Here is a 23,893-nt window from a genome sequence, read left to right as displayed (position 1 = left end):
ACTTTAAATATATTATGTCTCTCCCTTCTGGCCTGCAGAGTTTCTGCTGAAAAATCAGCTGATAACCTTATGGGAGTTCCCTTGTATGTTATTTTCTCTTTTTCTCTTTTTGCTTTTATTATTTTTTCTTTGTCTTTAATTTTTGTCAATTTGATTACTGTGTGTCTTGGCATGTTCTTCCTTGGATTTATCTTGCTTAGGACTCTGCACTTCCTGGACTTGGGTGACTGTTTCCTTCCCATATTAGGGAAATTTTCAGCGATTATCTCATCAACTATTTTCTCAGGTCCTTTCTCTCTTCTTCTGGGACCCCTATAATGTGAATGCTGGTGAGTTTAATGTTGTCCCAGAAGTCTCTTAGCTTATCATCATTTCTTTTCATTCTTTTTTCTTTATTCTGTTCCATGGCAGTTATTTCCAGCATTCTGTCTTTCAGTTCACTTATCCATTCTTCTGCCTCAGTTATTATGCTATTAATTACTTCTAGTGTATTTTTCATTTCAGTTATTGTATTGCTCATCTCTGTTTGTTTGTTCTTTAGTTCTTCCAGGTCTTTGCTAAACATTTCTTGTATCTTCTTGATCTGTGCCTCCATTCTTTTCCCAAGATCTTGGATCATCTTTACTATCATTACTCAGAATTCTTTTTCAGGTAGATGGCCTATCTCCACTTCATTTATTTATTCTTCTGGAGTTTTATCTTATTCCTTCATCTGAGACATATTCCTCTGCCATCTCATTTTGTCTAACTTTCTGTGATTGTGGTTTCTGTTCCGCAGGTTGCAGGGTTGTAGTTCTTCTTGTTTCTGCTGTTTGCCCTTTGGTGGATGAGGCGGTCTAAGAGGCTTCTGTAGGCTTCCTGGTGGGAGGGACTGGTACCTGCCCACTGGTGGGTGGAGCTAGGTCTTATCCCTCTGGTGGGCAGGGCTGTATCAGGGGGTGTCGTTTATTGGGCAGCTGTGTGCTCAGGAAAACTTTAAACAGCCTGTCTACTGATGGGTGGGGCTGTGTTCCTGCCTTGTTGCTTGTTTGGCCTGAGGTGTCCCAGCACTGAGCCTACAGGCTGTTGGGTGGGGCCGGGTCTTGGTGAGAAAATTGCACCCTCCCAAAGGACTCACACCAATGAGTACACCCCAGAACTGCTGCCACCAGTGTCCTTGTTCCCACAGTGAGCCATAGCTACCCCCTGCATCCACAAGAGTCCCTCCAATACTAGCAGGTAGGTCTTGCCCAGTCTCTGGTGAGGTCACCACTTTTTTTCCTGGGCACTGGTGCACATGAAACCCTGTGTGCAAACTCCACGAGTGGTGTTTCTGTTTCCCCCAGTCCTGTGGGATTCCTGTGATCAAACCTCACTAGCCTTCAAAGACAGATTCTCCAGGGGCTTCTCCTCCCATTGCCAGAACCCAAGCCAGGGAGCCTGACACGGGGCTCAGAACACTCACTTCTGTGAGAGGACTTCTGGTGTATAATTATTTTCCAGTATTGGGGTCACCCACCTGGCATGTATGGGGTTTGATTTTATTGCAGTTGTGCCCCTCCTACCATCTTGTTGTGGCTTCTTTGCCTTTGGATGTAGGGTATCCTTTTTGGTAGGTTCCAGCATTTTTTTTGTCAGTGGTTGTTCAGCAGTTAGTTATGATTTTGGTGTTTCCATAAGAAGTCGTGAGCTCACATTCTTCTATTCTGCCATCTTGTCTCCATCCTATCCTCTCCATTACTATGTTGAACAAAAGTGGTGAGAGTGGCCATCCTTGTCCTGTTCCTCATCTTAGAGGAGAAGCTTTCAGCTTTTCAGCTTTGAGTATGATATTAGCTGTGGGCTTGTCATATATGACCTTTATTTTTTGCTTTTTTATTGGTAGAATATAGTTTTCTATTGAAGTATATTTGATTTACAATATTGTGTTAGTTTCTGCTGTACAGCAAAGGGATTCACTTATACACACACACACATATATATGTATACATATGTATATATACATATATATGTATGCATATATATATTCTTTTTCATATTCTTTTCCATTATGGATTATAGGACATTGAATATAGTTTCCTGTGCTATACAATAGGATTTTGTTGTTTATCCATTCTATATATAATATTTTGCATCTGCTAATCCCAAACTCCCAATCCTACCATCCTCCAGTCCACCCTCCCCCTTGGTAACCACAAGTCTGTTCTCTGTGTGTCTGTTTCTGTTTCATAGATAAGTTCATTTGTGTCATATTTTAGATTTCAGATATAAGTGATATCATATGGTATTTGTTTTTCTCTTTCTGACTTACTTTGCTTAGCATGATAATCTCTAGGTCCATCCATATAGCTGCAAATGGCATTATTTTATTCTTTTTTTTTGGCTGACTAATATTCCATTGTGTGTGGATATAAATACATATATATATATATATATCTCACATCTTCTTTATCCATTCATCATTATTCATTATTGAGAAATAATGCTGCTATGAACATTGGGGTGCAAGTATCTCTTTGAATTATACTTTTGTCCTGATATATGCCTAGGAGTGGGATTGCTGGATCATATGGCAACTATATTTTTAGGTTTTTGAGGAACGTCCATACTATTGTTTACAGTGGCTATACCAATTTACACTCCACCCCAGTGTAGGAGGGTCCCCTTTTCTCCACACCCCCTCCAGCATTTTTAATGACTTTTTAAATGATGGCCATTCTGACAGGTGTGAGGTGGTACCTCACTGTATTTTTTATTGCATTTCTCTAATAATTAGAAATGTTGATCATCTTTTCATGTGCCTATTTGCCATCAGTATATCTTCTTTGGAGAAATGTCTATTTAGGTCTTCTGCCCATGTTTTGATTGGGTTGTTCGTTTGTTTGTTTGTTGACATTGTTGTATGAGCTGTTTGTATAATTTGGAAATTAAACCCTTGTCAGTCACATGGTTTGCAAATATTTTCTCCCAGTTTGTATGTTGTCTTTTCATTTTGCTTACGGTCTCGTTTGCTGTGAAAAATCTTATAAGTTTGATTAGGTTCCATTTGTTTATTTTTGCTTTTATTTTCATTGTCTTTATAGACTGATCTAAGAAAACATTGATACCATTTACGTCAGAGAATGTTTTGCCTAAGTTCTCTTCTAGGAGTTTTATGCTCTCTTGCCTTATATTTAAGTCTTTAAGCCATTTTGAGTTTATTATTGTGTATGGTTGAGGGTGTGTTCCAGCTTCAATCATTTACATGCATCTGTCCAACTTTCCGAACACCACTTGCTGAAGAGACTGTCTTTTCCCCATTTTATATTCCTGCTTCCTTTGTCGAATTTTAATTAATGATAGGTGTGTGGCTTTATTTCTGGGCTCTCTATTCTGTTCCTTTGATCCATATGTCTGGTTTTATGCCAATACCATGGTGTTTTGATTACTGTAGCTTTGTAGTATTGTCTGAAGTCTTGGAGATTATGCCTCCTGCTTTGTTCTTCTTCCCAGACTGCTTTGGTAAGTCTGGGTCTTATATGGTTCCATATAAATTTTAGGATTATTTGTTCTAGTTCTGTGAAAAATGTCATGGGTAATGTGATAGGGATTGCATTAAAACTGTAGATTTCTTTGGGTACTATGGCCATTTTAACAATATTAATTATTCCAATCCAAGAGCATGGGATATTTTTCCATTTCTTTAAATCATCTTCAATTTCCTTTATCAATATTTTATACTTCTCAGCATATAAATCTTCTACTCCTTGGTCAGTCTTATTCTTGTGTTTTTTTTTTTTGATGTGACTTTATTTCTTTTACTATTTAAAAAAATTTTTTTTGCTGCATCAGGTCTTAGTTGCAGCATGCGGAATCTTTCATTGAAGATTTTGTTGAAGATGAGCGCACAGGCTTTTGTGGCACATGGGCTTCTCTCTAGTTGTGGCACATGGGCTCAGTAGTTGCAGCCCGTGGGCTCAGTTGCCCAATGGCACATGGGATCTTTGTTCCCTGACCAGGGATCAAACCCATGTCCCCTGCATTGGAAGATGGTTTCTTAACCACTGGACCACCAGGGAAGTCCCTTGATGTGACTTTAAAAGGGATTGTTTTTTCACTTTCCCTTTCTGATATTTTATTGTTAGTGTAAACAAATGCAACCAATTTCTGTATGTTAATCTTGTATCCTGCTAAGTTGCTGAATTTGTTTTTATCAGTTCTACTAGTTTTTGTGTGGAATCTCTAAGGTTTTTTTGTTTGTTTGTTTGTTTTTGCTGTACGTGGGCCTCTCACCACTGCAGCCTCTCCCGCTGCGGAGCACAGGCTCCGGACGCGCAGGCCCAGCGGCCATGGCTCACGGGCCCAGCCTCTCTGCGGCATGTGGGACCTTCCCGGACCGGGGCACGAACCTGCATCCCCTGCATTGGCAGCTGGACTCTCAACCACTGCGCCACCAGGGAAGCCCAAGTTTTTTATGTTTAATATCATGTCATGCTATAATGACAATTCTTCCCTTCCAATTTAGATACTTTTTATTTCTCCTTCCTGTCTGATTGCTGTGGCTAGGACTTCCAGTACTATGTTGAATAGAAGGGGTGAGAGTTGGCATCCTTTATCTTCTTCCAGAATTAGCAGGAAGGCTTTCAGCTCTTCACTGTTGAATATTATGTTGGCTCCAGGTTTGTCGTAAATAGCTTTTATTACGTTGACAGATGTTCCCTCTATACCCACTTGGGTAAGAGTTTTTATCATGAGTGGATGTGAATTTTATCCAATGCTTTTTCTGCATCTATTGAGGTGATCATGTGATTTTTATCTTTTCTTTTGTTGATGTGATGTATCACATTGATTTGCATATGTTGAACCATCCTTGCAACCCTGGAATGAATCCAGCTTGATCATGATATATGATCCTTTTTATGTGTCGTTGGATTTGGTTTGCTAATATTTGTTGAGGACTTTTACATATATATTCACCAAAGATATTGGCCTGTAATTTTCTCTTTTGGCAGTGTCTTTGTCTGGTTTTGGTATCAGGGTGATGGTGGCTTCATAGAATGCCTTTGGGAGTGCTCCCTCCTCTTCAGCCTTTTGGAAGAGTTTGAGAAGGATTGGTGTAAGTTCTTTGTATATTTGGTAGAATTCCCCAGTAAAGCCATCTGGTTGTGGACTTTTGTTTTCAGGGAGAGTTTTTTTGTTTGTTTAAATTACAGATTCTGTTTCACTTCTAGTGATTGGTCTGTTCAAATTGTCTATTTCTTCTTGATTCAGCTTTGGTGGGCTGTATGTTTATAGAAACTTGCTCTTTTCTACTAGGTTGTCCAATTTGTTGACATATAATTGTTCATAGTATTCTTTTATGTTTTTTTGTATTTCTGTGGTATTGGTTGTAATTTCTCCTCTGTCATTTCTTATTTTGTTTATTTGGGTCTTCTCTCTTCTACTTGGTGAACCTGGCCAGAGGTTTGTGGATATTGTTTAACCCTTTTAAAGAACCAACTCTTGGTTTTTATTGGTTTTTAAAATCTCTATCTTATTTATTTCTTCTCTGATCTTTATTATTTCCTTCCTTCTGCTGACTTTACATTTTGACTGTTCTCTTTTTTCTAGTTCTTTTAGGTGGCAGGATAGGTTGTTTGAGATTTTTCCTTTTTTTGAGGAAGGCCTGTATCTCTCTGAACTTCCCTCTTAGGACTGCTTTTGCTGTATCCCATAGATTCTGTATGGTTGTGTTTTCATTGCCATTTGTCTCAAGGTATTTTTAAAATTTCCTCTTTGATTGCATCGTTGCCCATTGGTTTTTTAGTAGCATGTTATTTCATCTCCATGTAATCTTTTTTTCCCCTTCTTTTCCTTGTTTGATTTCTAGTTTCATGCTGTTTTGGTCAGAAAAGCTTGAAATAATTTCCTCTTAAATTTGTTGAGGCTTGTTTTGTGCCCTAGTATATGGTCAGTCCTAGAGAATGTTCCATGTGCACTTGAAAAGAATGTGTATTCTGCTTTTATTGGATATAATGTGCTGAAAATATCAATTAAGTCTAACTGTTCTATTGTATCCTTTAAGATTTCTGTTGCCTTATTGATTTTTCTGTCTAGAAGATCTGTTCATTGATGTGAGTGGAGTGTGAAAGCCTCCTAATATTATTGTATTCCTGTCAATTTCTCCCTTTATATCTGTTAGTATTTATGTATTTGGGTGCTCCTATATTGGGTGCATATATATTAACAAGTGTAATATATTCTTCTTGATCCTTTTATCATTATATAGTGTCCTTCTTTATCTTTCTTCACGGCCTTTGTTTTTAACTATGTCTTGTCTGATATGACCATTACTACCCCACTTTCTTGTCATTTCCATTTGCATGAAATATCTTTTTTCCATACCCTCACTTTCAATCTATGTGTGTCCTTTGCCCTAATGTGGGTCTCTTGTAGACAGCATATTGTAGGCTCTTATTTTATTATCCAATCTGCAACTCTATGTCTTTTGATTGGTGTATTTAGTCCATTGACATATAAGGTAATTCTTGATAAATATGTATTTATTGTCATCTTAAAACTTGTTTTCCAGTTGATTTTGTATTTTTTCTTTGTTCCTTTTTCTTTTTGATTTTCCTATTGTGGTTTGATGATTTTCTTTTGTATTAGGCTTGAGTACCTTTCTTTTTGGTTTTTGTGAATGTTTTTGATTTGTGGTTACTCTGGTTTTCAAGTATATTAACCCAAAACTCTATCTATTTGCTTTAGACTGGTAGTCATATAGACTCAAACACATTCTAAAAAAATCTGTATTTTCTTACTGTCCTCCCCCATATTTTATTATTTTGATATCCTTTTTATATCTTCATGTTTATCCTTTTGCTGTTCATTGTGGTTATCATCACTTTCACAAAAATTTTTTTTTTTATCTGTGTACTGGCTCATTTAAGTGATTTACTTTCCAGTTGTGACTTTCTTTCCTATAGATTCTTGATTCATTTCTATTTAGAGAAAACATTTCAATATTTCTTTCAGGATAGGTTTAGTATTGCTGTACACTTTTAGTTTTTCTTGTCTGAGATTTTTTTCTCCTTCTATTCTAAATGATAATCTTGCAGGGTAGAGTATCCTAGATTGCAGGTTTTTCCCTTCCAGGACTTTGAATACATCTGGCCACTCCCTTCTGGCCTGCAGTGGTTCTGTGGAGAAATAAGCTGATAGCCTTATGGGGGTTTCCTTGTAATTAACTCTTTGTTTTTCTCTTACTGCCTTTAGAATTCTCTCTTTATCTTTAATGGTTGCCATTTTAATTATGTCTTCATGTAGGTCTGTTTGGGTTCATCTTCTTTTGGACCCTCTGTGCTTCCTGTATCTGGATATATGTTTCCTTCTTTAGCTTTGGGGAGTTTTCAGCCATAATTTCTTCAAATACATTTTTGATCCCCTTTTATCTTTGTTCTCCTTCTGAGATCCCTATTATGCATAGATTGGCACACTTTCTGTTATCCCATAGGTCTCTTATATTGCTTTCATTTTTTTCATTTGTCTTCATTTCTGCTGTTCTGATTGGTTGGTTTCCATTATTCTATCTTCCAAATTACTTATTTGTTCTTCTGCATTATTCAATCTGCTATTCATTGCCTTTAGCTCAGCTTTCATCTCAGCAAATGAGTTTTCTTATGTTTCTTGTTAGTTCTTTATAGTTTCTAGTTCCTTTTTACAGTAATCTGCATTTCTATCAATAGCCTTTCTTAATTCCTTAAGTATTTTCTTTTTTTAATTTATTTTTTATTTTGGCCATGCCACAAGGTTTTTGGGATCTCAGTTCCCCAACCAGGGATTGAACCTGGGCCATGGCAGTGAAAGTGCCGAATCCTAACAACTAGACCACCAGGGAACTCCCTCTTTAAGTATTTTCATTATCTCCTTTTTGAACTTGATGTCTATTAGACTGAAAATGTCTGTTTAATTGTTTTTTCTTTCACAGAAATTCTCTTGATCTTTTAATTGGGAATGGTTCCTCTGCTTCTTCATTTTGTATCTATTTCTCTGACTCTATGAGTTTAGGAGAAAGTTATCTACTGTAGTCTCGAAGGGCTGTTTTTTGTGGGAGCATCCCTGTGTAGCCTGTGTGAGTTTAATATTTTTGGTGTGAGGGCTGTTTTTAGTATGGATGCCTGCCATGTCTTTCCTCAGTGTGTGCTGGCTGTTATCCCCTTGATAGGGGGTGAGACTGCTGTTGTGATGACCAGAGACTGCACTGGCTATTGAGCAGGGACTCCTCTTTCTTCTGTGGTTATCACAGCCCTGTTGGGAGCAGGGTTTGTTGGAGTAGATGCCCCCAGATCCATTTCTGAGCTGCAGTATAAGGTAGGTGGGATCACAGTGCTCATGCTGGGAGAGGAGTCACTGAGTATTCCTCATATATGGCCTTTATTATGTTGAGGTTCATTTCCTCCATACCCACTATGTTGGGAGTTTTTATCACAAATGGATGTTGAATTTTGTTAAATGATTTTTCTGTATCTATTGAGATGATCATATGGTTTTTATCCTTTATTTTGTCAATGTGGTATATCACATTGACTGATCTGTGGATGTTGAGTAATCCTTGCATTCCCGAAGTAGATCCTACCTGATCATGTTGTATGATCCTTTCATGTATTGTTGAATTCAGTTTGCTAATATTTTGTTGAGGATTTTTGCAAGTAAGTTCATTAGGGATATTGACCTTTTAATATCCCTTTAATTTTCTTTTTCTTTGACATCCTTGTCTGGTTTTGGTATCAGGGTAATAATGCTGGCCTCATAAAATGAGTTTGGGAGAGTTCCTTCTTCATTTTTTGCAAAAGTTTAAGAAATTGCTATTAATTCTTCCTTGGATATTTGGTGGAATTCCCAGTGAAGCCATCTGGCCATGGGTTCTGGTTTGTTGTGAGGTTTTTGATAATTGATTCAACCTCATTTCTAGTAATTGGTCTGTTCACATTTCCTATTTCATCATAATTCAGTCTTTGTAGGTTGAATGTTTCTAGGAATTTCTCTATTTCTTCTAGGCTGTCTAATTTTTCAACATTTAATTTTTCTTAGTGGTCTCTTTTGTTCCTTTGTAATTCTGTGGTATCAGATGTAAATTCTCTTTTATTTCTGATTTTGAGACTTTTTTTTTCCTGATGAGTCTAGCTAAAGTTTTGTTGTATTTTATTTATCTTTTGAAAGAGCCAGGTTTTAGTTTCATTGATCTTCTCTACTGTCTTTTTAGTCTCTATTTCATCTATTTCTCTTCTGATTATTTCCTTTCTTCTATTAACTTGAGGCTTCATTTGTTCTTTTTTTCTACTTTCTTAAGGTGTAAAGTTAGGTTGTTTATTTGAGATTTTTTTGTTTGTTTGCTTCTTGACATAGGCATTTATTGTTATGAAATTCTTAGAAATGCTTTTGCTATACCCCTTTTTTGTAGGTTGTCTTTTCATTTTCATTTGTCTCAAGGTATTTTTTGATTTCTAATTTGATTTCTTTGTTAACCCTTGGTTGTTCAGTAGCATGTTGTGTAATCTCCACATATTTGTGAATTTTCCAGTTTTCTTCTGTAATTTCTAGTTCCATACAATTGTGGTCAAAAAAAGATACATGTTATGACTTTAATTTTCCTAAATTTATTAAGACTTGTATTGTAGCCTAACATAGTCTCTATCCTAAAGAATGTTTCATGTGCACTTGAAAAAATGTGTATTCTGTTGCTTTGGGATGGAATTTTCTTTATATATCTGTTCAGTCCATCTGGTTTAACATGTATTTTAAGGCTAATGTTTCCTTATTGATTTTCTGTCTAGATAATCTATCCATTGATGCAAGAGGGGTATTAAAATCCCCTACTATTATAGTATTGCTGTCTATTTCTCCCTTTAGGTGTGTTAATATTTGCTTTATATATTTAGGTGTTCCTATGTTGGAGATTTATATATGTATAACACACACAAATGTTATATCCTCTTGTTGAATTAACTTGTTTATCATTATGCAATGCCCCTTTGTCTCTTATTACAATCTTTATTTTAACATCTATTTTGTCTGATGTAAGTATAGCTATCCTAGCTTTCATTTGGTTTCCACTCACATGGAATATCTTTTTCCATCCCTTTACTTTCAGTCTATGTGTGTCCTTATATCTGAAATGAGACTCTTACAGCCAGAATATAGATGGTTTTTTGGTTTTTTGATTCATTCAGTCACTCTTTGTCTTCTGAATGTAGACTTTAGGCCATTTACATTTAAAGTAATTATTTTTTTAATAATCTTTTTAGAAATAATTATTTGTTTGTTTATTTATTTTTCTGCACCAGGTCTTAGTTGCGGCATGTGGGATCTTCGTTGCTGTGTGCAGGATCTTTAGTTGCAATGTTATCTCCATTAATAACATTGAATGGTATTCAATGTTAGAATGAATGGTAGAATGGGATTTCTACGCAGCAATGTTATTTCCTTCAGAACTTTGAATATATTCTGCCTCTCGCTTCTGGCCAGCAGAATTCCTGCTGAAAAAGCCTTCTCTTAGTATTATGGGGGTTCCCTTGTATATAATAAGTTGTTTTCTCTCTTAATGCTTTTAAGATTCTCTTCTTGTATTTAGCTTTTGACATTTTAATTATAATGTGTCTTGTTGTAACTCTCTTTGGACTCATCTAATTTGGAAATTTTGGGCTTCCTGCATTGGATGTTTCCTTCTTTAGGTTAGGGAAGTTTTCAGCCATTATTTCTTCAAATGGGGTTTCTGCCCCTTTCTCTTTATTTGGGATCCCTATAATGCAAATATTGATCTGCTGATGTTGTCCCAATAAGTTCCATAAGCCATTTTCACTTTTTTTCCCATTTTTCTTTTTTGCTCTAATTGAGTGAGTTCAACTGCTCTGTTTGAGTTCATTGATCCTTTCTTCTGCTTTATCTAGTCTGCTATTGAACCCTTCTAGTGTGTTTTTCAACTCAGTTATTGTATTATTCAGCTCTGTGACTTCTGTTTGGTACTTTTTAATATTTTCTATTTCTTTGTATTTCTGTGTTCATTTCATTCTTCTCCCGAGTTCAGTGAGCATCTTTATAACCGTTTTGAATTCTTTATCAGGTAAATCATACACCTACTTTCATTAAGGACTTTTTCTGAGGTTTTATCTCATCCTTTCATTTGGAGCCTATTCCTCTGTTTCTCACTTTGCTTGACTCTCTGTGTTGGTTTCTATGCATTAAGTACAACAGCTACCTCTTCTATTCTTGAAGGAGTAGCCTCATGTAGGAGATGAAAATTATGGTTCAACCCTGCCTAGCTCTTGGTGGTCTCTTACACCACTGTGATTGTCCAAGTAGCCTATTTTATTTTTAGCAGTTCCCAGTAGCTGAGTGTGTGCCAAGAACTATCAGTGCCCCAAAGGGGAGAATCTCAGGCAGGACCTAGATTCAGGCTGATTGGAAGCCAGGCCCTCAGGTGATGTTGGGACAATAATAATGCCTCTCAGGGATCACTGTCCTTCAATGCCTGATATCCAGTGTCTTGAACCACTGTATTATGTATTTTGTCTATTTTTCTTTTTGGTTGTTTCAAGCAAGAGGGTAAATCTAGAGCCTCTTACAGCTTTTACCTGACAGAGGAAGTTTTCTCCCTCCATTTGAAAGCTCTCACTCCCTCTGAACACTTAGGCTTAAAGTATTCTGTCCTAGATGGGTAGCTTGGGGGCAGTTTTGCTTTAGGGACTGGGATAATAAAGTTTCTCACAAGCTTATTTCCTCTGGCTCTTCTTGCCATTGTGCATACTCTGACCTCTGTTACTTCAGAGCAATAGGTGTGTATATATAGCTTAAGTTAAATCATCCACCATGAAGTCCAAAGATCTACCTAATAATATATGCCAACCATATATTTCTGAGAGACTTCATGGGAATCTGTGAACAGGATTTAGATATTTGTAGAGCAATATTTACAATTCAATGTAGGGCTATGTGGGTGTGAACTCAGGAGTCAAACTCATTTGAATCCTTACACTACTGAGTTATACTTTTTAATTTCTCTGACTCTCAACTTTTTTTACCTATAAAATAGGGATTTTGAAATCTTTATCTCTAACAATAGAAACCATACCTCATAGGTCTGTTTTGGGGGGTTAAGTGAGATAATCTATGTAAATTGCTTAGCCCAGGGCTAGTATGCAGTAAGTATTCAGTAGATGATCACCACCATGCATCATCATTTTCCTGGAGGAAACAGCATCATAATTCCATCTCAATCTCATCCAGTACTTTCAGTGGAGCCTAAGTATGTACATATTCAAGGTATATAACATTGACTCATGCAAATTTAACTTTATATAAGCTATACCATCAGTCACAATAAAATTTTAATTATAGAAATAGTTTATAATGCTTATATAATCACAAAGTAGAACTTCTGGTTTCAGCCCCAACTTGTAAAGAGCTTGGAAATCATCATTCCTGTCCTTACCATAAGAAAAAAACCTGAACAAAATGAAAATCAACAGTTTTTCTTAGCTCAACCAGAGAACTGAAATCACAGGGAAAACTGCCCCTCCAAAAACTGAAGAGACAGGCAAATAGAATCACAGCTTACTGGGAGCAGAAGCTGCTACAGCCAGTCACTGGTAGGAATACGGAGTAATTGACAAATTATTGGAGACTGAGTGTGGACCAGCTTGAGAGTTAAAAACTATTGGGGCCCAATCTTAGGGGACTTCTGTGGGGTTTACCCCCAGAAGTTCCACCAAGTTCTCAGTTCTCATGATAAGTAAAGAAACAAAAATAAGGGAATTCCTTAGTGGTCCAGTGGTTAGGACTCAATGCTTTCACTGCTGTGGCCGAGGTTCAATCCCTGGTCAGGGAACTCAAACCCCACAAGCCATGAAGTACAGAGAAAAAAAAAAAAGAATTATACTGGACTTTTTTGTTTTCTTTCAGACACCACGCTAGCAAAAAGAGAGTGGTGTGAAATATTTAGTATTGAAAGGAAAAAAACACCAACCTAGAATTCTGTATCCAATGAAATTCACCTCTAAAACTAAAGAGGAAATGAAGACTTTCTCAGAGAAGCCAAAACTGTAGGAATCTTTCACTAGCAGGCCTGCCTTGCAAGAAATGTTGAAAGTTCTTCGAGAGATAGAAAATGATATGGGTCAGAAATTCAGATCTACATAAAGAATGGAAGAGAATTAGAGAAGAAATAAATAAAGGTAAAATCTTACTTTTTATTCATAATTGATTTCCATATGCAACTGTTCATGGTAATAATAGGGGCAATGTATTGAGATGATGGATAAGGGAAATGAATGACAGCCATGTTATAGGATGGCAGGGAGGAACTGGGAACACTTATAATGTACCTGTACTACCTATGAAGCAGTATAATGTTATCTGAAAGTAACTTAAATTGGTTGTAAATGTATAAGGCAAACTCTAGAGCAGTCACTTAAACTCCTTTTAAAGAAGTATAATAGATTTAGTAAGAGAAGATAAAGTTGAATCATAAAATTCTCAGCTAAAACCAGAGAAGGCAGAAGATTTTTAAAAGTGCAATAAAGAGAAAACAGTTATAGTTGTATTACTATATACCATGTTGGTATCACTAATCACTTCAAATGTAAATGGTCTAAATACACCAGTAAAAGAGACAGTCAGCTAGGATTAAAAAAAAAAAAACCCAAGACCCAACACCTACTTTAAATCTAGACACAGATTAAAAGTAAAGAAATGGAGAAAGATAAAGTATGCTAACACAAATCAAAAGAAAACTAAAGTAGCTATATTAATTTCAGATAAAGCAGACTTCATAACAAGTAAAATGATGAGGGATAAAAACGAGCATTACATGATAAAGGAGTCAATTCTCCAAAAAGACATACAATCCTTAACATGTCTGCACCCAACAGCAGAGCATCAAAATACATGAGGCAAAAACTAACAGAAGTGCAAGGAGAAACTGATAAAGCAAATACTATAGCTGGAGACTTCAACACCCCTTTATCAGTAATTGACAGAAAATCAGTAAGGATATAACTGAACTTAACAGCACCATCAATCAGCTGGATCTAATTGTTAGACGACATATTCTATAAATATCAACAGCAGAATACACATTCTCCTCAAGCTCATAAGGGATATTTACCAAGATAGACCCAAATTCTGGGCCATAAGGCATGCCTTAATAAATTTTGAAGTATAGAGATCATACAAAGTATGTTCTCAGGCCAAAACAGAATTAAACTAAAATCAATAACAGAAAGACATATAGCTGGAAAGTTCTAAAATATTTGAAATTAAACAATACACTTTGGGGGCTTCCCTGGTGGCGCAGTGGTTGAGAGTCCGCCTGCCGATGCAGGGGACGCGGGTTCGTGCCCCGGTCCGGGAGGATCCCACATGCCGCGGAGCGGCTGGGCCCGTGAGCCATGGCCGCTGAGCCTGCGCGTCTGGAGGCTGTGCTCCACAACGGGAGAGGCCAGAACAGTGAGAGGCCCGCGTACCACAAAAAAAAAAAAAAAAAAAAAAAAAAAAAAAAAAAAAAAACAATACACTTTGAAATAACACATGGGTTAAAGAAGTGTCAAGAGAAAGTTTAAAATATTTTCAACTAAATGAAATACAATCTAACAACTTGTGGGATGCAGCAAAAGCAGTACTTATGTGCATTCAGTACTATGAATTTTCCTATATTAGAAAAGAAGATCTAAAATCAATTATCTAAGTTTCCACCTTAGGAAACTACAAAAAGAAGAGCAAGTCAAAAGTAGAAGAAAAGAAAGAAAAATTAGAGCATAAATTAATGAAATTTTATAAAAAGAAATCAATAGAGAAAAATAAACAAAACCAAAAGCTGGTTCTTGGGAGAAGATCAATGAAATTGATAAACCTGTAGCCAGGCTAACCAACAAAATAAAATACAAAGTAGTAATATTGAAAATGAAAGAAGTGTCATCACTACTGATCTTATGTACATTAAAAGGATAAAAAGGTTTGCATTTCTCTAATAATTAGTGATGTTGCACATCTTTTCATGTGCCTCTTGGCCATCTGTATGTCTTTGGAGAAATGTCTATTTAGGTCTTCCGCACACTTGTTGATTTGGTTGGTTGGTTGTTTTTTTTTGTGTGTGATATTGAGCTGCATGAGCTGTTTGTATATTCTGGAGATTAATCCTTTGTCCATTGATTCGTTTGCAAATATTTTCTCCCATTCTGAGGGTTGTCTTTTCATCTTTTTTATGGTTTCCTTTGCTGTGCAAAAGCTTTTAAGTTTCATCAGGTCCCATTTGTTTATTTTTGTTTTTATTTCCATTACTCTAGGAGGTGGGTCAAAAAAGATCTTGCTGTGATTTATGTCAAAGAGTGTTCTTCCTAACCTAGAGACTGTCACACAGAGTGAAGTAAATCAGAAAGAGAAAAACAAATATTGTATATTAATGCATATATGTGGAATCTAGAAAAATGGTACAGATGAACTGGTTTGCAAGGCATAAATAAAGACACAGATGTAGAGAACAAACGTATGGACACCAAAGGGGGGAAGGGGAGGAAGGATGAATTGGGAGATTGGGATTGACATGTACGCTAATATGTATAATAGATAACTAATGAGAACCTGCTGTATAGCACAGGGAACTCTACTTCACTGTACAGCAGAAACTAACAAAACATTGTAAAACAACCATACAACCACCCCCCAAAAAAAGATAAAAAGGAATATTGTGAATAACCTATACTCACAAATTTCATAACTTAAATGAAATGGACCAATTCCTTAAAAGATATGATGTACCAAAATTCACAAAAGAAGAAACAAGTACCTTAATAGTACACAGGGGACTTTCATGGAAATGAGACTCTTCTGTATGACTCTAATGGTGGATACATGATATTATACACTTGTCAAGACCCACAGAACTGTACAATACCATGGGTGAAGCTTAATATAATTCAAGTATTTCAGTTAATAATGCATCAATACTGGTTCATTAATTGTAACAAATATATCACGGGTGAAGCTTAATATAATTCAAGTATTTCAGTTAATAATGCATCAATACTGGTTCATTAATTGTAACAAATATATCACACTAGTGCAAAATGTTAAGGGAAACTTGGGGGGGGTAAATGGAAACTGTAGTATTGGCTCAATTTTTTTTGTAAAGCTAAAATTGTTCTTATAAAGTCTATTAACTTTTAAAAACCATACAAATTACTGTGACACATGGCAGACTGCTATAAAACACACAAATTTAGTGTGACACATGGCAGACTGCTATAAAACAACAGCTCAAAGCAGTTGGCAGCTATCATAACGCCTTTGAATTTCAGCTTCAAAATTCTATTATCTTGGGGAGATCAAGATGGTGGAGTAGAAGAATGAGGAGCTCACCTCCCCCTCACAAACGCATCAAAAATACATCCACATGTGGAACAATTATCACAGAATACCAACTGAAAGCTGGCAGAAGATCTATTATACAACCAAAGCTGCAAGAAATATCCCCATGTAACAGGGTAGCACAAAAGGAGAAAAGAAAAAAAAAAAAAAAGGAAACGGGATGGGACCTGCATCCCTGGAATACAGCTGTGAAATAGGAAAGGTTCCCTCACCCTGGGAACCTCTTTCACAGCAGCTAGGTGATAAAACCTGGGCTTCAGCAGACAGACCTGGGGAGAGGACTCAGTATGGCTGCATGGGGACAACCCGAAAGGCCTGGAGTATGGTTTTGGGCATCATGAGGGGTACACGCAGGCCAAAGCACAGGTCTGCCACAGGAGCCTTATTATCAGAGTGCAAAAGTGGGGGGTGTGGGTCTGCCACAGGAGCCTTATTATCAGAGTGCAAAGGGGGGGTGTGGGTCTGCCACAGGAGACTCACTGTCAGCATGTTCACGGGGAAGCGCAGCTCCAGCCAAAGGGGCTTTGGGTGTACATTCATGCCAGAGGTGGGTCTGACGTCCGAGCTGATTGTGAGCGCTCTGCAGAGGGGTCTGATCCAAGGGCAGTGGACTTTGTGGGCATGCACACCAAGTGGCGGGTGGCTTCACAGAGTCACACGTCCCAGGGGACAGCCCCTGGGGGAGAATATGCAGTTATGCTCCAATAAATTGGACACCCTAGAAGAAATGGACAGGTTTCTAGAAATATACAGCCTGCCAAAATTGAGTCATGAAGAAACAGAAAATTTAAACAGACCAATCACTAGAAGCAAAATAGAATCTGCTATTAAAAAAAAAAACAACACACAAAACTCCCTGTAAACAAAAGTCCAGGAGCAGATGGCTTCAATGGAGAATTCCACTGATCATACAAAGAACTTATACCGATCCTTCTCAAACCCTTCCAAAAGATTGAATAGGAGGAAATACTCCCAAAGTCATTCTGTGAAGCCACCATCACCCTGATACCAAAATCAGACAAAGACACTACCAAAATAAAAATTACAGGCCAATATCTTTGGTGATATAGATGCAGAAATCCTCAACAAAATATTAGCAAACCGAATCCAAGAGCACATATAAAGGATCATACACCATGATCAAGTTGGATTCATTCCAGGGTCATAAGGATGGTTCAACATACGCAAATCTATCAATGTGATACACCACATTAACAAAAGAAAAGACAAAACCACATGATCATCTCAATAGATGCAGAAAAAGCATTGGATAAAATTCAACATCCATTCATAATAAGAAAACTCTCATCAAAGTGGGTATAGAGGAAACATCTGAGCACAGTAAAAGCCATCTATGACAAAGCCACGGTCCACTAATACTTAATACTAATCCTAAATGGTGAACTGTGAAAAGCTGAAAGCCTTCCTGCTAATTCTGGAAGAAGATGAGGATATCCACTCTGACTGCTTTTTTTTTTTTAATTGGAGTATAGTTGGTTTACAATGTTGTGTTAGTTTCAGGTGTGCAGCAAAGTGAATCAGTTATACATATACATACATCCACTCTTTTTTAGATTCTTTTCCCATGTAGGCCATTACAGTGTATTGAGTTCCCTGTGCTATACTGTAGGTCCTTGTTGGCTATATATTTTATATATAGTACTGCATGTATATACCAATCCCAACCTTCCAGTTTATCCCTACCACCCCACACCCTGGTAACCATAAGTTTGTTTCTACTTCTGTAACTCTAGTTCAGTTTTGTAAATAAGTTCATTTGTACTCTTTTTCTAGATTCCACATATAAGTAGTATCATATGATGTCTTTCTCTGACTTCCTCAGTATGACAATCTCTAGGTCCATCCATGTTGCTGCAAATGGCATTATTTCATTCGTTTTTATGGCTGAGTAATATTCTATTGTATATATGTACCACATCTTTATCCATTCCTCTGTTGTTGGACATTCAGGTTGCTTCCATGTCCTGGTTATTGTAAATAGTGCTGCAATGAACATTGGGGTGCATGTATATTTTCAAGTTATGGTTTTCTCCTGATATATGCCTAGGAGTGGGATTGCTAGATCATATAGCAGCTCTATTTTCAGTTTTTAAAGGAACCTCCATATGGCTGTCCATAGTGGCTGTACCAGTTTACATTCCCACCAACAGTATAGGAGGGTTCCCTTTACTCCACACCCTCTCCAGCATTTATTGTTTGTAGATTTTTTTGATGATGGCCATTCTGACCAGTGTGAGGTGATACCTCATTGTAGTTTTGATTTGCATTTCTCTAATAATTAGTGATGTCGAGCATCTTTTCATGTGTTTGTTGGTCATCTGTATGTCTTCTTTGGTGAAATGTCTATTTAGGTCTTCCACCCATATTTTTTTTTTTTTTTTTTTTTTTTTTTTGCTGTACGCGGGCCTCTCACTGCTGTGGCCTCTCCCGTTGCGGAGCACAGGCTCCGGACACACAGGCTCCGCGGCCATGGCTCGCGGGCCCAGCCGCTCCGCGGCATGTGGGATCTTCCGGGATCGGGGCACGAACCCGTGTCCCCTGCATCGGCAGGCGGACTCTCAACCACTGCGCCACCAGGGAAGCCCCCACCCATATTTTTGATTGGGTTGGGTTTTTTTGATATTGAGCTGCATGAGCTATTTGTATATTTTGGAGATTAATCCCTTGTCAGTTGCTTTGGTTGCAAATATTTTCTCCCATTTTGAGGGTTGTCTTTTCATTTTAAGTTTAATTAGGTCCCATTTATTTTTTTATTTTAATTATTCTAGGAGGTTGATCAAAAAAGATCTTGCTGCAATTTATGTAAAAAAGTGTTCTGCCTATAGTACTCCGAGCTTTATAGTGTCTAGCCTTACATTTAGGTCTTTAATACATTTTGAGTTTATTTTTGTGTATGGTGTTAGGGAGTGTTCTAATTTCATTCTTTTACATGTAGCTGTCCAGTTTTCCTAGCACTATTTATTGAAGAGACTGTCTTTTATCCATTGAATATTCTTGCCTCCCTTGTCATAGATTAGGTGACCATAGGTGCATGGGTTTATCTCTGGACTTTGTATCCTGCTCCGTTGATCTATATTTGTTTTTGTGCCAATACCACTTTGTTTTGGTTACTGTAGTTTTGTAGTATAGTCTGAAGTCAGGTAGCCTGATTCCTCCAGCTCCACTTTTCTTTCTCAAGATTGCTTTGGCTATTCGGGGTCTTTTTGTGTTTCCATACAAATTGTAAAATTTTTTGTTCTAATTCTGTGAAAAATGCCAGTGGTAATTTGATAGGGATTGCACTGAATCTATAGATTGCTTTGGGTAGTAGAGTCATTTTCACAATACTGATTCTCCCAGTCCAAGAACATGGTATATCTCTCCATCTGTTCGTGTCATCCTTGATTTCTATCATCAGTATCTTATAGTTTTCTGAGTACAGCTCTCTTCCCTTCTTAGGTAGGTTTATTCCTAGGTATTTTGTTCTTTTTGATGTGATGGTAAATGGGATTGTTTCCTTGATTTCTCTTTCTGATCTTTCATTGTTAGTGTATAGGAATGCAAGAGATTTCTGTGCATTAATTTTGTATCCTGCAACTTTACCTAATGCATTGATGAGCTCTAGCAGTTTTCTGGTAGCATCTTTAGGATTTTCTATATATAGTATCATGTCATCTGCAAACAGTGACAGTTTTACTTCTTCTCCGATTTGGATTCCTTTTATTTCTTTTTCTTCTCTGATTGACGTGGCTAGGATTTCCAAAACTATGTTGAATAACAGTGGTGAGAGTGGACATCCTTGTCTTGTTCCTGATCTTGGAGGAAATGCTTTCAGTTTTTCACCATTGAGAATGATGTTAGCTGTGGGTTTGTCATACATGGCCTTTATTATGTTGAGGGAGGTTCCTTCTATGCTGACTTTCTGGAGAGTTTTTATAAATGGGTGTTGAATTTTGTCAAAAGCTTTTTCTGCATCTATTGAGATGATCATATGGTTTTTATTCTTCAATTTGTTGATGTGGTGAATCACACTGATTGATTTGCGAATATTGAAAAATACTTGCATCCCTGGGATAAATCCCACTTGATCATGGCACTCTCACCACTTTTATTCAACATAATACTGGAAGTCCTAGCCACAGCAATCAGAAAAGAAAAAGAAATAAAAGGTATTCAAGTTGGAAGGGAAGAGGTAAAATTGTCATTATATGCAGATGATATGATACTCTAGGGTTTGTCTTTAGGGTTTTCTATATAAAGACTCCACACAAGATCTATTAGAATAAATGAATCCAGCAAGGTAGCAGGATACAAGATTAATATACAGCAATCTGCTGCATTTCTTTACACTAACAATGAATTATTAGAGAGAAAGCAAAAAATAAAGGATTAAAAAATTTTTTTTTTACTGATGCGTTAAAAATCACACTTTTAACATGTGATTTTAAAATTTTTTACTTTTTTACTTTTTTTACTTCTGAATTTTTTAAATTTTTTACTGATGTGTTAAAAATCACATCAAAAAAAAATCTAGGAATAAATGTAACCAAGGAGATGAAAGACCTATAAGCTAAGAATTACAAAACATTGATAAAGGAAACTGAAGATGATTCAAAGAAATGGAAAAATGTCCCATGCTCTTGGATTAGAAGAATTAATATTGTTAAAAATGGCCATACTACCCAAAGAAATCTACAAATTCAATGCAATCCCTATCACATTATCCATGACATTTTTTACAGAACTAGACCAAATAATCCTAAAATTTATATGGAACCATAAAAGACCCAGACTTGCCAAAGCAGTCTGCGAAGAAGAACTAAGCAAGGAGGCATAACCCTCCCAGACTTCAGACAATACAACAAAGCTACAGTAATCAAAACACCATGGGGGGGCTTCCCTGGTGGCGCAGTGGTTGAGAATCTGCCTGCTAATGCAGGTGACACAGGTTCGAGCCCTGCTCTGGGGGGATCCCACATGTCGCGGAGCAACTACACCCATGAGCCACGACTACTGAGCCTGCGCGTCTGGAGCCTGTGCTCCGCAGCAAAAGAGGCCGCGATAGTGAAAGGCCCGCGCACTGCGATGAAGAGTGGCCCCCGCTTGCCACAACTAGAGAAAGCCCTCGCACAGAAATGAAGACCCAACACAGCAAAAATAAATTAATTAATTAAACTCCTACCCCCAACATTTAAAAAAAAAAAACACCATGGTATTGGCATAAAAACAGACATATGGATCAATGGAACAGAGGTCCAGAAATAAATCCACACACCTATGGTCAATTAATCTTCGACAAAAGAGACAAGAATACACAATGGAGAAAAGATAATCTCTTCAGCAAGTGGTACTGAGAGAGCTGGACAACTGCATGTAAATCAATGAAGTTGGAACACACCCTCACAACGTACACAAAAATAAACCCAAAATGGTTTAAAGACTTAAAACAAGACATGACAGCATAAAAATCCTAGATGAGAACAAGGCAAAACATTCTTTGACATAAATCGTAGCAATATTTTCTTAGATCCATCTCCAAAGGCAAAAGAAATAAAAGCAAAAATAACCAAATAGGATCTAATGAAACTTAAAAGCTTTTGCACAGCAAAGGAAACCATAGACAAAATGAAAAGACAACCTTTAGAATGGGAGAAAATATTTGCGAACGATGTGACCCACAAGGGATTAATTTCCATAATATACGAACAGCCCATACAACTGAATATCCAAAAACAAACCCAATCAAAAAATGGGCAGAAGACCTAAATAGACATTTCACCAAAGAAGACATACAGATGGCCAACAAACACATGAGAAGATACTAACTATCACTAATTATTAGAGAAATGCAAATCAAAACCACATGAGGTATCAATTTACACCCGTCTGAATGGCCATCACTTAAAAATCTATGAACCTACTGTATAGCACAGGGAACTCTACTCAGTACTCTGTAATGGCCTATATGGGAAAAGAATCTAAAAAAGAGTGGATATATGTATATGTATAACTGATTCACTTTGCTGTACAGCAGAAACTAACACAATGTTGTAAATCAACTATAGTCCAATAAAAATAAAAATCTATGAATAACAAATGCTGGAGAGGATGTGGAGAAAAGGGAATCTTCCTACACTGTTGGTGGGAATGTAAATTGGTGCAGCCACTATGGAGAACAGCATGGAGGTTTTTCAAAAAACTAAAAATAGATTTATCATACGATCCTGCAATCCCACTCCTGGGCATATATTCGGAAAAAATGAAAACTCTACTTTGAAAAGATACATGATCCCCAATGTTCAAAGTAGCACTGTTTTCAACAGCCAAGACATGGAAGCAACCCTAAGTGTCCATCAACAGATGAGTGGATAAAGAAGGTGTGGTATATATACACAATGGAATACTACTCAGCCATTAAAAAGAATGAAATACTGCTATTTGCAGCAACATGGAGAGACCTCAAGATTATCCTACTAAGTAAGCCAGACAGATAAAGACAAATATATGATATCATTTATATGTGGAATCTAAAAAAAAAATAATACAAATGAACTTATTTACAAAACAGAAACAGACCCACAGACATAGAAACAAGCTTACGGTTACCAAAGGGGAAAGGTGGCATGGGGGATAAATCAGGAGTATGGGATTAACAGATACCCACCACTATATATAAAACAGATAAACAACAGGATTTACTGTATATGACAGGGAACTATATTCAGTATCTTGTAATAACCTATAATGGAAAAGAATCAGAAAAAAAAATGTAACTGAATCACTTTTCTGTACACCTGAAAGTAACACAATATTGTAAACCAACTACAGTTTTTAAAAAAATTCTATTATCTTTCAGATTCTAAATCAGCTGGTACTGTTTTAGTATGATACATACGATGATGGAGAGAATGCAACATATATAGATTACTGTATACAGAGCTGTGGTAAGTGTCGTATATGTTTACAATTTTTGTCTAACTTGTGTTCCTATGTATTCAGGCATCCTCCCTCCTCCTCTTTTCTTCACCATTCCACATAAGCACCATTCCCAGCTCAGCTCCTTCACCAATTTGGGTGCCAAAATCCACTCTCAGTTCAATAAACAAGAAGGTACAGTGGAGTTAGTTCTTACCCAACTAAATCCCAACATTGTGTGCCTTCTGTCTGGTCACCGCAGTATCCCATCTCCTAGAAGGGCTTCTGATATAGAAGGCACTCATAAATATTTGAGTAAATGAATGGACTGCCTAATACCTTAAGAATTCTCTCACAGTTAAGCATTTTTTCAAAGTTAAAATTATCTCAACTGTTAAAAATATTATCAAAGAATGCCAGGCCAAACTGAGGTAAAACTCTAACAAATAACATTTATTTTTCTTTTACATATGTATTTCACAGCCCAAACATCACATTGCCTTCAGAGAAAGGTGCTCTTATGCCATTATATTTTACTATATACCGCACAGGCATTAAACATTCTCATTAACGTGATGAGACAATCTGCTGGTAAACATTTAAACACAGACATTGGTTTCAA

The 23,893-nt window shown here is 36.9% G+C and overlaps 1 long non-coding RNA gene across 3 annotated transcripts in view; it reads left to right on the top strand.

The window, feature by feature from the left end:
- The window catches only part of LOC307051007, a 99,022-nt gene that overhangs the window by 72,853 nt on the left and 2,276 nt on the right, over positions 1-23,893 (top strand). For 2 of the 3 annotated variants that reach the window (XR_013810816.1, XR_013810817.1), the window contains 2 exons: positions 12,895-13,166; positions 23,213-23,300. This is a non-coding gene — a long non-coding RNA (uncharacterized lncRNA). Of the gene's footprint in view, positions 1-12,350; positions 13,167-23,212; positions 23,301-23,893 lie in introns of those variants that run through there. The other variant, XR_013810818.1, reaches the window with a different exon arrangement.

The sequence above is a fragment of the Hyperoodon ampullatus genome (assembly GCF_949752795.1).
Source record: "Hyperoodon ampullatus genome assembly, chromosome: 3".
Classification (NCBI taxonomy): Eukaryota; Metazoa; Chordata; class Mammalia; order Artiodactyla; family Ziphiidae; genus Hyperoodon; species Hyperoodon ampullatus.
The sequence above is the reverse complement of the archived record's forward strand: the minus strand, read 5'-3'. Positions and strand labels throughout refer to the sequence as shown.